Raw genomic sequence first — 15549 nt, forward strand, 5'->3', positions numbered from 1 at the left:
TTAGATTTTGAGTTGGGCTATTTAAGCCGGTAGGCCCGCCTGCTCTTTGTGCGGGCTTAATTATTTTTTCCCACTGTGTTGACGTGTGGTAGTGCGTGTTGTTTAGTTACCAAACCTTACCTTGGCTAGGGACGTGAGGTTCTATGTCTCTTCCTGTTCGGGGTGCGCCCAGAGTAAGGCTCCCAGGCACCTTCCTAGAGTGAAGTTACAGCCCCTCCCCGTTCCACAACGGCCGTGGTCTCACCTGTCGGTGGACTTCCTTACCGATCTTCCCCCGTCTCAGGGGAACACCACGGTTCTGGTTGTTGTGGATCGGTTTTCTAAGTCCTGCCGTCTCCTCCCGTTGCCCGGTCTCCCTACGGCCCTACAGACTGCGGAGGCTCTATTTACCCACATCTTCCTGCACTACGGGGTGCCGGAGGACATCGTCTCTGATCGGGGTCCCCAATTCACGGCCCGAGTGTGGAGGGCGTTTATGGAGCGTCTGGGGGTCTCGGTCAGCTTGACCTCTGGTTATCACCCGAGAGTAATGGGCAGGTGGAGAGAGTGAACCAGGAGGTGGGTAGGTTTCTGCGGTCGTATTGCCAGGACCGGCAAGGGGAGTTGTCAAGGTACGTACCATGGGCGGAGTTGGCCCAGAACTCACTCCGCCACTCCTCCACGAACATGTCTCCATTTCAATGCATGTTGGGCTACCAGCCGGTCCTGGCGCCGTGGCATCAGAGTCAGACCGAAGCTCCTGTGGTGGAGGAGTGGGTGCAGCGCTCCAGGGAGACCTGGAGGGCCGTCCAGGAATCCCTCAAGCAAGTAGGTAGACGGCAGAAGAGGAGCGCTGACCGCCACCGCAGTGAGGCCCCCGTGTTCGTACCGGGGGACAGGGTCTGGCTCTCGACCCGAAATCTACCCCTCCGCTTGCCCTGCCGGAAGCTGAGGCCGCAGTGTGTGGGGCCCTTCAAAGTCCTGAGGAGGATAAACGAGGTGTGTTTTAGATTACAACTCCCTTCCTATTATCGTATTAACCCCTCGTTTCATGTGTCTCTCCTCAGGCCGGTGGTAGCTGGTCCCCTGCAAGAAGGTGAGGTGCCGGAGGTCATCGAGGGTCATACGTCCCCGGCGTACACAGTACGTGCTATTCTGGACTCGAGACGCCGGGTGAGGGGCCTGCAGTACCTCGTGGACTGGGAGGGGTACGGTCCGGATGAGAGGTGCTGGGTACCGGTGGGGGACATCTTGGATCCGTCACTATTGAGGGATTTCCATCGCCTCCATCCGGATCGCCCTGCGCCTCGCCCTCCGGGTCGTCCTCGAGGCCGGTGTCGGCACGCTGCGGGAGCCGCGCGTCAGGGGGGGGGTACTGTCACGACTCCTACCGAAGGTGGCTCCTCTTCCTGTTCGGGTGGCGCTCGGCGGTCGTCGTCACCGGCCTACTAGCTGCCACCGATCCCTTTTCCCTTTTCTGTTGGTTTTGTCTGATTTGTTTCACCTGTTTCTTGTTTAGATTTTTAGTTGGGCTATTTAAGCCGGTAGGCTCGCCTGCTCTTTGTGCGGGCTTGATAATTTTTTCCCACTGTGTTGACGTGTGGTAGTGCGTGTTGTTTAGTTACCTGTTATGGGCATTTGTTTGATTACGCCCAGTTTCGTGGAGAGTACTACCTTTCCCTGTGCATAATAAAGCGCTATTCTGAACTTTCTGCCTCCTCCCTAACATCTCCAAAAGATAAAGATCTGTCATTGGATCAGTGGTTTACCAATCAGTGATCAGTCTTGGCAACAGGAACAATGTGTAATGAAACTAGGGTGCGCGTGCCCTGGGTTAAACATCATTTGGGGGGGGGGGGTGTTTCTTTGTGACCGGGAACTAGACAGAAACCTCCAGGGGACCATGACAAAACGTCCCAAGAATGTTTAGGTGACCTTCGGGGTACTATGACACAACATCCCAAGATAGACTTAAAAAACGTCCTCTGGATAAAACGGGACCTAGACAAAACCTCCATGTTTTAAGATTCTCGTGGTCAACGGCAGAGCGGGGTGTCTCCTAAAGAAAGGCAAAACTGACTTTATGCTTCTTAATAAACTCAGCAAAAAAAGAAACGTCCCTTTTTCAGGACCCTGTCTTTCAAAGATAATTCGTAAAAATCCAAATAACTTCACAGATCTTCATTGTAAAGGGTTAAAACACTGTTTCCCATGCTTGTTCAATCAACCATAAACAGTTAATGAACATGCACCTGTGGAACGGTCGTTAAGACACTAACAGCTAACAGACGGTAGGCAACTAAGGTCACAGTTATGAAAACTTAGGACACTAAAGAGGCCTTTCTACCGACTCTGAAAAACACCAAAAGAAAGATGCCCAGGGTCCCTGCTCATCTGCTTGAACGTGCCTTAGGCATGCTGCAACGAAGCATGAGGACTGCAGATTTGTCCAGGGAAATAAATTGCAATGTCCGTACTGTGAGACGCCTAAGACAGCGCTACAGGGAGACAGGACGGACAGCTGATCGTCCTCGTAGTGGCAGACCACGTGTAACAACACCTGCACAGGATTGGTTCATCCAAACATCACACCTGCGGGACAGGTACACTTACTTCTGTCAGTTCAGAAATAAATAAAATACTTCAGAATACTACACCAGGAGTAAGCCTATAAGTTAGCCACAGAGCATCAATAGCTTTTTAAAAGATTTTTAAAGCCTAGCTGGGGATTGTGTGTAGCCCAATCACAAGGTATGCCTACTGTCGGAACTGGGCAATTCTGTCAGTGAACAGCATGCAGCCAAAACAGGCCTTTCACAATAGTTCAAATACAATCGCGGGAAAACACAGTTTGGAAAGCAAATGGATCCTGCTGAAAAGAGAAGACTAAGCTGTCTGTAGTATACCAAGTTATCAACTTCCAAATAGGTCTATTGGGCGAACAGCACTGTTTTACAAAGTAAACAAGAGAGAGAGAAGCTTTTAGCACAAGCGCATCGGCCATCACCGGTGAGTGAGCTGCGCATCATTGAATGAGTCAGTGAAACTGGAAAGCTCTTTTAGGAATATAATTTCCTCCTGATATTGTACAATGTGTGTCTCCACACACCTAGTCCTAGGGTATTGATGGATTCAAGACAAGGTTGTTTTTTATTGATCTCAGATTCTCCATTTGTCAGTGTCAAAGTAAACAGTAATTTCGATCATTTGTGAGGTATTAAAATGATGTAAAATTGCATGAAATGTGTTTATACAAGGCCACATTTTTCCCAGACCCTAGGCTACAAAAATGTTTCCCCATGTGTGCAACTTCTGCAAGCGCCTCTACTCTACTGCTCTATCCCAGTATGCAAAAGTGATGATAATGCATGCAATGCTTTATTATAAAAGTTTTTTTTCATGCACTCCGGTACCTCAGAGCCCCCCAGGTCACCCCCCTCTCGGGTTCACTTTTTGTTCCTGCACTTCCCAATTTGCAAATTAAGCACTGGCGGCATACACTTATAACGTTTGTTTGTGGACCGCCATAATACCATAGAAGAAGAAGAAGACCTAGTTTGACTCCTGACACAGCAGGAACAAAGAATTTCCCTCTTCAATCAACGATGATTAAGAGGTACGTTTTTAAGACATATTCATGTCGAAATAGCTATCTAATTACCATTACAATGTGCACGTTATAGGGCAACTTACAATAAAGAAAAGATGTGACTGAAAGAGTAAAATAGTGTCGCAACAAACAATGGATTTGCACACTAAAATCTGTTGAATTGCCAGTGACTGACCAATCTCTTAATATACATATTTCTCTCTACACAGACAACAACGACAGCACTGAAGGACATGATATTATAAACATCATATTCAATCAAATTAATGTGCATGAACATAAACCCATATACCGTTTCAATGTCTGGTATTTAATATGTCAGGTAGAATATAAGGGCACGGACTGACACCAGCTCCATGACAGGGACCATCACGTGACGTCCTGACGACTGGTAAAACAAATGTCTTGAGAACATTTTACAAACGTCCTAACATGGTCCTTAATGACGTTCTTGGGATGTTGTGTCATGGTCCCATGGAGGTTTTTGTCTAGCTCAAATGTTGTCACGTGTAGTTTCATTGTTAGTATCAGGTATCACGTTGACATTTTGCATCCCCATGTTGTCAAATTTCTTTCACGAGATCATGTTTTCACATGTGCTCAAATGTCTGCTCAAATGTTGTTGCCTGATCACATGTGAAATTAATCTCAACATCAACTGTTCGGAGGAGACTGCGTGAATCAGGCCTTCATGGTCGAATTGCTGCAAAGAAACCACTACTAAAGGACACCAATAAGAAGAAGAGACTTGCTTGGGCCAAGAAACACACGCAATGGACATTAGACTGGTGGAAATCTGTCCTTTTGTCCAAATGTACATTATTCTACAATGTAGAAAATAGTAAAATAAATAAAAACTCTTGAATGAGAATGAGTCCAAACTTTTGACTGGTTCTGTATCTGGTCCACTTTCTGTGTATCCCAGCAGTTATTGTTATTTAAAGGTAATGGACACTTTTACAATATGAATACAATGCAGGTATTTATTGACTTTAGGTCGGAGGACAGTGCATCAATTATCCCCTTGTAAAAGATAGATCACAGAACTGTGAAGGACATATCAGACAGCTGTGAAAGGATATAAAGCACAGACAGTACCTCTGTAATTGTCATTGTCATGGAATTTCTCGTCTGAGCTTCCAAAGAAGTGTTGGTTTGGAGGTGATGGCTGCATCTCAAATGAAACCCAATTCCCAGGGCTTTGGCCGGAAGTAGAGTACTATCTGGGGAAAAGGGTGTCATCTGAGATTTACATGGTGGTCACATTGATGGAAATCTGAACCAGACTGGGCTGGAATAACGTTATAATCGATTATCAGGAGCACTGAATTTGAAAACTGTGACTTGTTATAACACAGATGGTCTTGGAGAGCTGCTGTGTGTGCAGGCGTTTTAACAGTAACACATCTGATTCTAATATTCAACTGATCATGGTCTTAAAGTTAAATCACAATTATTGGAAACAGGTGTGTTAGTGTTGGGCTCTCGAAGTTGGCCGTCCAGAGTTGGCCACCCCAGTTGGCCTACAATAGATCAGTCACCACAACTTGTCACACAGGCTGTCACCTCAGGAGACATTGGGTACGTCCGGGTCTGTCTGGGTTAGGACCGGTTATATTAAAACCAGAATCTAGAAGAAGTTTGCAGGCAAAACCATTTTTCTCCTCTATCTCAGAGTGAAACTTTAGTAACAATCAAAGAGAAAGTCAATTAGCGTTAAAGAGGTTTTCTGATTTAATAAATAAAAGAAACCTGGAAACCTCCTTATGATATCAGAATCCTGGGGACTAAATACTCTGAGATGAGAGGGGTGCACCAGCGACCTTGGCATGGCAGCGCAGTGTGTGTGTGTGTGTGCGCATATGTGTGTGTGACTTCACAGGCACAGCGAGTAGCAGAGTAATGAGTCACAACTAAGAAAACATCTGCTGTGACACAGACGTGCAACCTCTCTGCAATAGATCTGTGAAGAGAGAGTGGAGAGGGAACGAGGAGAGGGAACTAGGAGTGGGCTTGAGAGGTAAAAAATGGAGTTCAAAAGAGGGTGAGAGAAAGAGAGGGCCAACAGGGACGGGAGACAGAGAGAAAACCCTTAGCCACACTCTGCCTCAGGAAACCAGCTACATTCACTCATTTACAGTGCCTTGCAAAAGTATTCATCCCCCTTTGTATTTTTTTGTTGCATTACAACCTATTTTGTTGCATTACAACCTGTAATTTACATTTTTATTTGGATTTCATGTAATGGACATACACAAAATAGTTCAAATTGGTGAAGTGAAATTAAAAGAATTACTTGTTTAAAAAATGTTTAAATAAATAACAAAGGGAAGGTGATGTGTGCATATGTATTCCCCCCTTTGCTATGAAGCCTAAATAAGATCAGGTGCAACCAATTACCTTCAGAAGTCACATAATTAGTTAGAATGCACACAGGTGGACTTTATTTAAGTGTCACATGATCTGTCACATGATCTCAGTATATATACACATGTTCTGAAAGGCCCCAGAGCCAATCAAGCGGCACCATGAAGACCAAGGCGCTCTCCAAACAGATCAGGGACAAAGTTGTGGAGAAGTACAGATCAGGGTTGGGTTATAAAAAAAGATCAGAAACATTGAACATCCCATTGGAGAACCATTAAATCCATTATTAAAATAAGGAAAGAATATGGCACCACAACAAACCTCTCAAGAGAGGGCCGCCCAACAAAACTCACGGACCAGGCAAGGAGGGCATTAACCATAGAGGCAACAAACAGACCAAAGATAACCCTGAAGGAGCTCCACAGCGGAGATTGGAGTATCTGTCCATAGGACCACTTTAAGCCGTACACTCCACAGAGCTGGGCTTTACGTAAGAGTGGCCCGAAAAAAGACATTGCTTAAAGAAAAAAATAAGTAAACACATTTGGTGTTTGCCCAAAGGCATGTGGGAGACTCCCCAAACATATGGAAGAAGGTACTCTGGTCAGAAGAGACAAAAATGTAGCATTTTGGCCATCAAGGAAAACGCTATGTCTGGCGCAAACACAACACCTCTCATCACCCAGAGAACACCATCAGTGAAGCATGGTGGTGGCAGCAGCAGCATCATGCTGTCGGGATGTTTTCATCGGCAGGGACTGGGAAACTGGTCAGAATTGAAGGAATGATGGATGGCGCTAAATACAGGGAAATTCTTGAGGGAAACCTGTTTCAGCCTTCCAGAGATTTGAGACTGGGACGGAGGTTCACCTTCCAGAAGGACAATGACCCTAAGCATACTGCTAAAGCAACACTCGAGTGGTTTAAGGGGAAACATCTAAATGTCTTGGAATGGCCTAGTCAAAGCCCAGTCCTCAATCCAATTGAGAATCTGTGGTATGACTTAAAGATTGCTGTACACCAGTGGAACCCATCCAACTTGGAGCTGGAGCTGTTTTGCCTTGAAGAATGGGCAAAAATCCCAGTGACTAGATGTACCAAGCTTATAGAGACATACCACAAGAGACTTGCAGCTATAATTTCTGCAAAAGGTGGCTCTACAAAGTATTGACTTTTGGGGGGGGGGGGTTATGCACACTCAAGTTTTCTGTTTCTTTGTATTATTTCTTGTTTGTTTCACAATAAAAAAATATTTTGCATCTTCAAAGTGGTAGGCATGTTGTGTAAATCATATTATACAACCCCCCCCCCAAAATCTATTGTAATTCCAGGTTGTAAGGCAACAAAATAGTAAAAATGCCAAGGGGGGTGAATACTTTCGCAAGCCACTGTATAAGTATGTTCACAAGGGTTATCAAGAGTAGCGCTGTTTATTACCATTGACATTCATGAAATACAAGTACTCTCTTAGGAGGCTGCAGACGTGTCAGGGGAGGCAGTCGTTAGTCCTTTACTGGAAAAGTATTTGCTGAAACAACAGTTAAAAATGTAGATATTGATACTTGTTAGAGAGCTAAACAGGCCTTCGTATTTTTGTATTTTATTTAACCTTTTCAAACTGTGGATCAGAGAGTTGACATTCACTGATCCCCGAGGGATGGAAATTAAGAAACGGCTCCACAGAGGGACAGAGACTGTGTTATTAGAGAATCTAGTCTGATGTGGCCTTTCTTTCTCTTTTTACCCTACAAAAGTAATTATGGCATTCCTTCCGAATGATTGGTAGTTAGCCACTGGCTCACCAAGCACTGTACGTTCCAAATAAATGGCAGACTCATTTGGGTGTATGTGTGCATGTGTGTGCAGACCGACTGTGTGTTTGCTCTAGATGCTGTCTTTCTGCACAGGAAGCCACTGGCAACCTTGCTTCATTCACTCTACCAGTTGAGCTGCTGTGTGTGTGTGTGTGTGTGGAGGAAAACACTGGCAGGCTAGCCCTTATGCCTGATTAGCAAAGGCCTGCCTGTCGGGCTTGGAGGCTTGGCGTTTGTCCACCCTCTCCGTGGCCAGGTGGATGGATAGCTAAAACAACACTGGTCAAACCCAAACCTTTATTCATCCCTGCATCCTAACTAATGCCTAACAGTCTTATTTAGTCATAACTCTACTGCAATGGTTTCCATTACTGTTTAACGTGAACCCTCATACATAAGATTGTTTGATGATCATCGCTGATGTTTTCCTAAACTTTCTAAATACCTTTCTGATTAATTTCAATCACTCTAAAAAATACTTCCTTCAGACTGAAATTTGACATGACCTGATTTGACATATCTTGTGCTATAACTTTTATTGAGATAATGGCAATAGGGTCAGATCCTAAAGATATGTAAAATTATTTTACACATTTCTTTCTGATACCCCCAAGTTTACTAAAATAGAGAAACAGTTCATCAAAAAGTTTGATGGTCCATGTTAATAGTAACATCTTGTATAAATCCATGTAATATCTTGTATAAATAGTTCAGGGACGATACCAGTATAGCAATACTCGTTAGTATCGTGGCAAGGAACCAAAACACAAAGCGAATTTAACTTCTTTAGGAAAACAGCCCTAAAGTTGGAAACAAACATCATGATGTTGTCATCCAGTCACATTTGTTAATTTTCCAAGCTATAGCGCACAATATTTTACGTACACCAGGTTTTTAACGGACCAACAAGTTTAGTATGCTTCGTGTTTGTTATATTTGCCGTGGAAATAAAATGACGAGCCATCACGTAACTTCACCATTCTAATAACGGCTTTACAGAACGTAATCCACTGGAGCCTGGTCTGCACAATTCCCATCCTGGTTACTGATTTTCTTATTTAAAATACATCTTGGGGATGAATAAAGTTAGTGTCACATATAATCCATTGAAAATTCACAACAGTCGAGGCATAATTCGATCCAGGCCTCTGGGTTATCTAAGGTCTCAGGAAGCCCAGCAGTAGTCATCTCATTTTAAACGGCCCGTCGTTGATTGATTTGCCCTATGTCTCGGAGGGGAATACGCAGGTTGATTCATCGAGACTATAAATCAAACTGATCATGCAGGGCTTAAAGAGGCAATCTGCAGTTGCTACATCAATTTTGGCACATACAAATGAATGTTATATACCCATTGATTCTTGAAGAATATATCTTATAAATGCTTTATGAGGTTAGTTCAACTGTCGTACACCATCAGAACACAAACCATAAGCTTGTTTTACTCCAATGTTTGTCAATAAAGTAAATATAAACAAACACTTTGTAACCTCAATTTTTTTGAACTATACATTTTATATCATGAATGGTCAAGTCCTTCCACCCACAGCTCTGTCTATGAATTTGAGAGTGCTTACATTTCTCCAGCCCCATCCCTCAGCTTTTTTTCTGAAGCAGTGGCAGGGGCAGTACTTTATTATTATTTCCACTCCTGATTGACACTTTTAGTTTCTTCACTCCTCTCCTGTGAAAGCCAGTTCTTTCTCTCCTATATCTCCCCCTCTTCAGTTTTGAATCTCCTCCTGCTCCTACTCCTCAGCTTGAGCCCCTCCATCCCTCCCTCTCTCCCTGTCCTCTCCTCCCTCGCTCGCTCGCTCCTCTGATTGAAAACAGATAGTTTAGTCATCAATAAGGCTGAACAGAGCTGGCCAGCTAACTTCATTAACACTCTCCAGATGAAGCCGTCTCTATATAGCTGTCAGAGTCACACACACACACACACACCCATACGCAGGCACATGCACGCATTCAGGCTGGCACGCAGGCACAAATACATACATGCACACACAGAATGTTCCTCCATGAAGCCTCCCTCCTTGACTACAATAAATCCATATCCTTTGATTTGATTGCTTTTATGTTCATAAGTTAGAATGAAACTAACTTAAAAATAAATAAAAATAAAAATAAAATTCGGCAGGCTGAAAGCACCGTAGGCCTATTTCCTCTCTGTGACATTGTCAGGTCCAGCTTCCAGGTCTTTGTCAGAGTGGACTGTAATACACCATGATCAAGCGACTCATTTCAATACGCATAAACATGCTGGAATAGTTTCACTCACCATGACAAAGAGACCCTTTGATTTTTTTTTACAGATGATAACAGTTATTACTTTAGAAGAGAGGTCTGTTGCCCTCCACAATACACTATGCGATTGTAGAATCTCACACATTTACTGTCAAACAATGGATATTGAACTGTTTGTCCTTCCCTGTAGACTAGCCCTACCTCTTTCTATCATCAGCCTACTCAGAAACTTAGAGTTTTTTTTGGCAGCATCCCACAGGTTTCCCTGTAAAGATCCTAGCCGGCCTTGCCAAGCCTGTCTCTCTGTCTCTCTGCTGCTGTGACGGATTGAGGAATTCTGTTGGACATGAGAGTTCCAGAAAGTCTCTCTCTTAGTTCCATAGAGGCTCTGTGAGTTGCTGCTCCATTTCCTCCCGTCAGACATTGTATGTGTAAGTGTGTGTGGTGTGGTAAGAGTGTGTGAACAGTATGTATGTTTATGCCTGCATGTGTGCGCAATAAGATCTCACTGTTACACTGGGGGGGAGGGTGGGGGGCGAGCATGAGTGCCGAGCACTGAGAGTGAACCCACGATCCTTTGCGCCGAAGAGCCCGTACCTACTAGTATTGAAGGCATCTCCCGACGCTTTGGGACCTGGACAAACGTTGAATACTAAAGGCTGTCTGGTGTGATCTCGCTAGAGTGCATGTGTGTGCGTGTGGGTATATGTGTGTGTGTGTTTGTGTGAAGATAAAGATAACTTTCCCCGGTCAGCTAAACTCTATAGTGAAGCCCATCACTCACTGTCTCACTTTCTCATAGTAGTAGCTAATGTTTGCTCAAGCCCTCTTGTCCTCCATCTCCATTCTAGCCATCACTTGATCTCTCTTGTTTTTGAAGGATTCAATTGCTCCTTTACATTCCATTCAGCTCCAGTGTAATAACACCCGACTACTGCTTACAAAGCCTGGGACACGGGAGAAGCTATTCAAACTCTTCCACGTTTTCCAAGGCTTCCAAGAAATGCCTCCGTCTACTCCAGTCTCTTGCACCCATCCATTACCAGTCATCCATAAGCTGTCTTTATTACTTCAGATCTCACGCACCTCTGGTATAAAGTTTGATGTTTCAAAAGAGACAGTGAAGAAGTAATGTTACAATTTGTAGCTTTAAAGTAATGTTTAAGTGATGTCAAATCTCTGATATCTTTCTTTTCCCCCCCATGCGTACATTAATTACATTTTACATTTTACATTTTAGTCATTTAGCAGACGCTCTTATCCATACATTTTATTACATTTTTACATACTGAGACAAGGATATCCCTACCGGCCAAGAGCAGACGCTCTTATCCAGAGCGACTTACAGTAGAGTGCATACATTTTATTTTACATACTGAGACAAGGATATCCCTACCGGCCAAACCCTCCCTACCGGCCAAACCCTCCCTAACCCGGACGACGCTATGCCAATTGTGCGTCGCCCTACGGATCTCCCGGTTGCGGCCGGCTGCGACAGAGCCTGGGCGCGAACCCAGAGACTCTGGTGGCGCAGCTAGCACTGCGATGCAGTGCCCTAGACCACTGCGCCACCCGGGAGATAAGATAAATTAGTGACTATGCCTTCACCATAAGGTCAAAGGCTCCAACAGAGGGTTGTTGTGAGCAGGTATGGTGGGAAGCCGACTGGATGGAGAAAACCCACTGAGATGAGTGTAGGAACAGATACAATATTTGGCCCTATTTGATACTCTCATACGACCATTGACTGAATGATGGCAGTGCTACACAAATGCTGGTGTGGTGGGCATACAGGATGGAAAGAAAAAAGAGTGGAAAATAAGATTGGGGCGATGGGTGGATAGAGGGATGGGTGGATAGAGAGAAGATGGAGGGAAGAGTGGATAGAGAAAGGAATGACACGAGTCATTGAATAGCAGTTAGATGAGTTGAGCAAAATTGTGAGATGTTTAGAATATGGCTGATATGAACTTCAATATGACTTTCAAATCAATATTACTTGAGAGTTTGTTGAGGCCATATTGCGGTTATAGAAAACGTAGGGAGCCAACAGTGAATCGGTGTTCAGTTCATGATGGACCCTTAGGGGGCAGTCTTTCACATAAAGAGATCAGAAAATGTTGGTTGAAAATGAAAGGTTTGTCATATAGCCACTAACTAATCTAAAACGAACACAACTAACTAACCAAAATTAATATTTTGATATGGGGTTATTGCATGTCACAAACTGTTTTATTTGTTAGACACATCCATGGAATCACCCATGAGGCAATACAGAATTATTCAGGATCAGATTTGGAATCATGCGAACATCCCAACCGTGATGGAACGGGATAGAACTAAGCCATAGAACTGGGAAGAATGGCCATAGAACTGGAATCAATTCATATGGTAATGACTAGAATGAGATGAAGGCTTACAGTGACGTTATAAACATCACGTTTCTCTAGGAAGTATCTGTTCAGTAGAACCCCCGGTGAATAAAGCTGAATGAAACAACACCAAACGATCACCCGCCAATCTCTCTCACTACAGATTGTATCAATTTATGAACCCATTTCTCTGAACAACAACACTGTGGTTATTAAAACAATAGGCATTGTACATAAAAATGATGTATTGCTTGCTATGTTGTTGTTTTGGGTTGACGCTCTTATCGTGATGTGTGTATTGCATTTTTTTAAATCCCTGCACCCGTCCGCGCAGGAGGCATTTTGCCTTTTGGTAGGCTGTCATTGTAAATAAGAATTTGTTCTTAACTGACTTGCCTAGTTAAATAAAGGTTCAATTTAAAACTCAACAAATAATGGGTATTATTTGGTCAGGAAGGCTTTTTCCTTTGTGCTTACTCTGATAAGAATATGGAAAGAAAAAGAGGGAGAGAAAGAATGAGAGGGGAAGTAAGAGAGAATACATTTCCATACAGTAAGTACAGTTCCATTATTGCACTATATAAGAAGCAGACATTTTAATATTTAGCATTTTATTACAGAATAATATTACATTGAATTTATATTGAAATTAAAAAGAGAATAGCTGATATAAGATGAGGTACAAGGTATACATTTGGCATTTAGCTGATGATTCATTATCTCTGAACTGGGATGCAGCACTATATGAATGGGTTTTAGGGCTTATGTCCAGTGCTCTGTGACATTCTTTCAGTAATTACAACCTCGATAACTCACACGTATAGTTTATCACGCACGCATGCACGCGCACATACAGACACACACCTGCAGCCCCAGGTTGCTGGCAGGGTCTGTGGAAGAACATGGATATAATCACAGATAGATGAAAAAGGAGATACAAAAAGTGAGTTTAGTCTGGAAAAAAAAACATTCCTCGTAAAAAATGTTAAAATGCGAAACTTAAGGGGTTTGGCTCTCAATTAGGGACCTGCAAGGTATTACCGTACAATTTCCCAGGATGTTCTCAATTGGAGAGAAACGGAGAAAGGAAAAGCAGAGAACATATTTGGAAGGAGAGAGAGGGAAGACGGAGGGAAGAGAGGTTGAAAGAAAATTTATAGATAGGAAAGCAATTTCCTTTCTAGGTCAAAACTGTTTTGGAAAATAATCCGAAAGTTAATTTATAAAAAATAAAAGATTAATGCCAGGTATTTTCTGATTACACCTATTGCTGTAATAATGTGCTACCCTTACGGAAAAATCACATGAATTTCACGTGAACACGTGAAATGTTCCAAAAACACGTTTTCATGTGATCCCAGCACCCAGCTGATTTTACAACTGGGTTACAGACCCTGGGTTACAGGCCAACCCAGCGCCATGTCTGACTGACTGAAATCTGATGTCTAACCACCCCCTGACTTTGCTGCATTGCTATCAGAAGTATGCACTTATGAAGCTATTAGAAGCTTGAATGTGCTAAAGGGATAGTTTAGTAGTGATGGTGAGGCTAATCTAGCACCTTAGAATAACACTTAGAGTGCCTCATGTTTACTGAGAACCAAGAGAGGATGTGAATAAATGTGGGTATGTTACAGAGGGTATGTTTTTCTTCCACTGCCCTGATTACCCCTATTTTATCTACACTATCAACAAAAAAAAGGTTATTGAGGGGTTCTTTGTCAGAGGTAAAACTCTGCTACCCGTCCCCGACGGACACCGACATTACACATTGGGTTAAGGTCGGGTAGGGTCTGTTTTTTAATCTATAACTAGGGTACTGGCAGGATTTGGGTATCACTAAATTGATCAATTACATTTTGAAGCTGAGCCAATTGCTCGTGTTCTGCTGCACAGTACAGTCATATCTGACTCAGATCATAAAGGTGTCATAAGTGCTTCAACCTATACAAATAAAATAAAGGAGAGATGTCACAGAAAAGAATAATGTTCCTTAGAGTTTTGTCAGAGTTTAGAGTGACGAAGAGAAGCTAACAGCTAACTGCTCTCTCGTGTCTCTTCATTGAGCAGAGCAGCCGAAGCGGAGCCGTTGCTATGGTTACTCACAGACTCAGAGCTGCCATGAGCAGAGCACATGCAGAGTGAGCTGCGCCCAGGGAGCGGGTGACACACAGAGAGGAGCAGCTAATGGATTTACTAAAGGAGGAAATCATTTCTAATTTTGTGTTTTGGGCAGGGCCAGGCCGGGGCCTTAAATTTGGCAGAAGAAATCAGGGCAGGGTAAGGCCGAAACATAGTGGCATGGGTAGGGCTTAAAATTCCGGCCTGTGCAGGCTTCTAGTCAGGGGTGAGGATGATGTGAAACCATTTTCACCAAATGGTTCTTGGCATATCAGGTAGGATTAACTACTTCTGTGATGGTTGTGAAGAACCACCCTGTCCTTTACCTCTCCACCATGTTTTATTTTATGCCATGATATGTAACAGTTAACTTCTTTGGGACTGGGGGGCAGTATTGAGTAGCTTGGATAAAAAGGTGCCCAGAGTAAACTGCCTGCTACTCAGTCCTAAAAGCTAGAATATGCGTATAATTATTAGATTTGGATAGAAAACACTCTGAAGTTTCTAAATGTGTTTGAATGATGTCTGTGAGTACAACAGAACTCATATGGCAAGCAAAAACCTGAGAAAGAATCCAACCAGGAAGTGGGAAATCTGAGGTTTGTAGTTTTTCAAGTCATTGCCTATCCAATATACAGTGTCTATGGGGTCATATTGCACTTCCTAAGGCTTCCACTAGATGTCAACAGTCTTTAGAACCTTGTTTGATCCTTCTACTGTGAAGGATGAGGGAATAAGAGCTAATTGAGTCAGGGGTTTGGCATGAGCTGGTCATGCGCTCACGTGAGAGTTAGCTGCGTTCCATCGCATTTCTACAGACAAAGGAATTCTCCGGTTGAAACATTATTGAAGATTTAAGTTAAAAACATCCTAAAGATTGATTCTATACTTCGTTTGACATGTTTCTACGAACTGTAATATGACTTTGTCTGAACTTTCGCCTGGACTTGCCCGCGCCTCGTGAGTTTGGATTGTGTACTAAACGCGCAAACAAAAAGGAGGTATTTGGACATAAATGATGGACTTCATCGAACAAATC

Source organism: Salvelinus alpinus, chromosome 7 (genome assembly GCF_045679555.1).
Source record: "Salvelinus alpinus chromosome 7, SLU_Salpinus.1, whole genome shotgun sequence".
NCBI classification, from domain to species: Eukaryota; Metazoa; Chordata; class Actinopteri; order Salmoniformes; family Salmonidae; genus Salvelinus; species Salvelinus alpinus.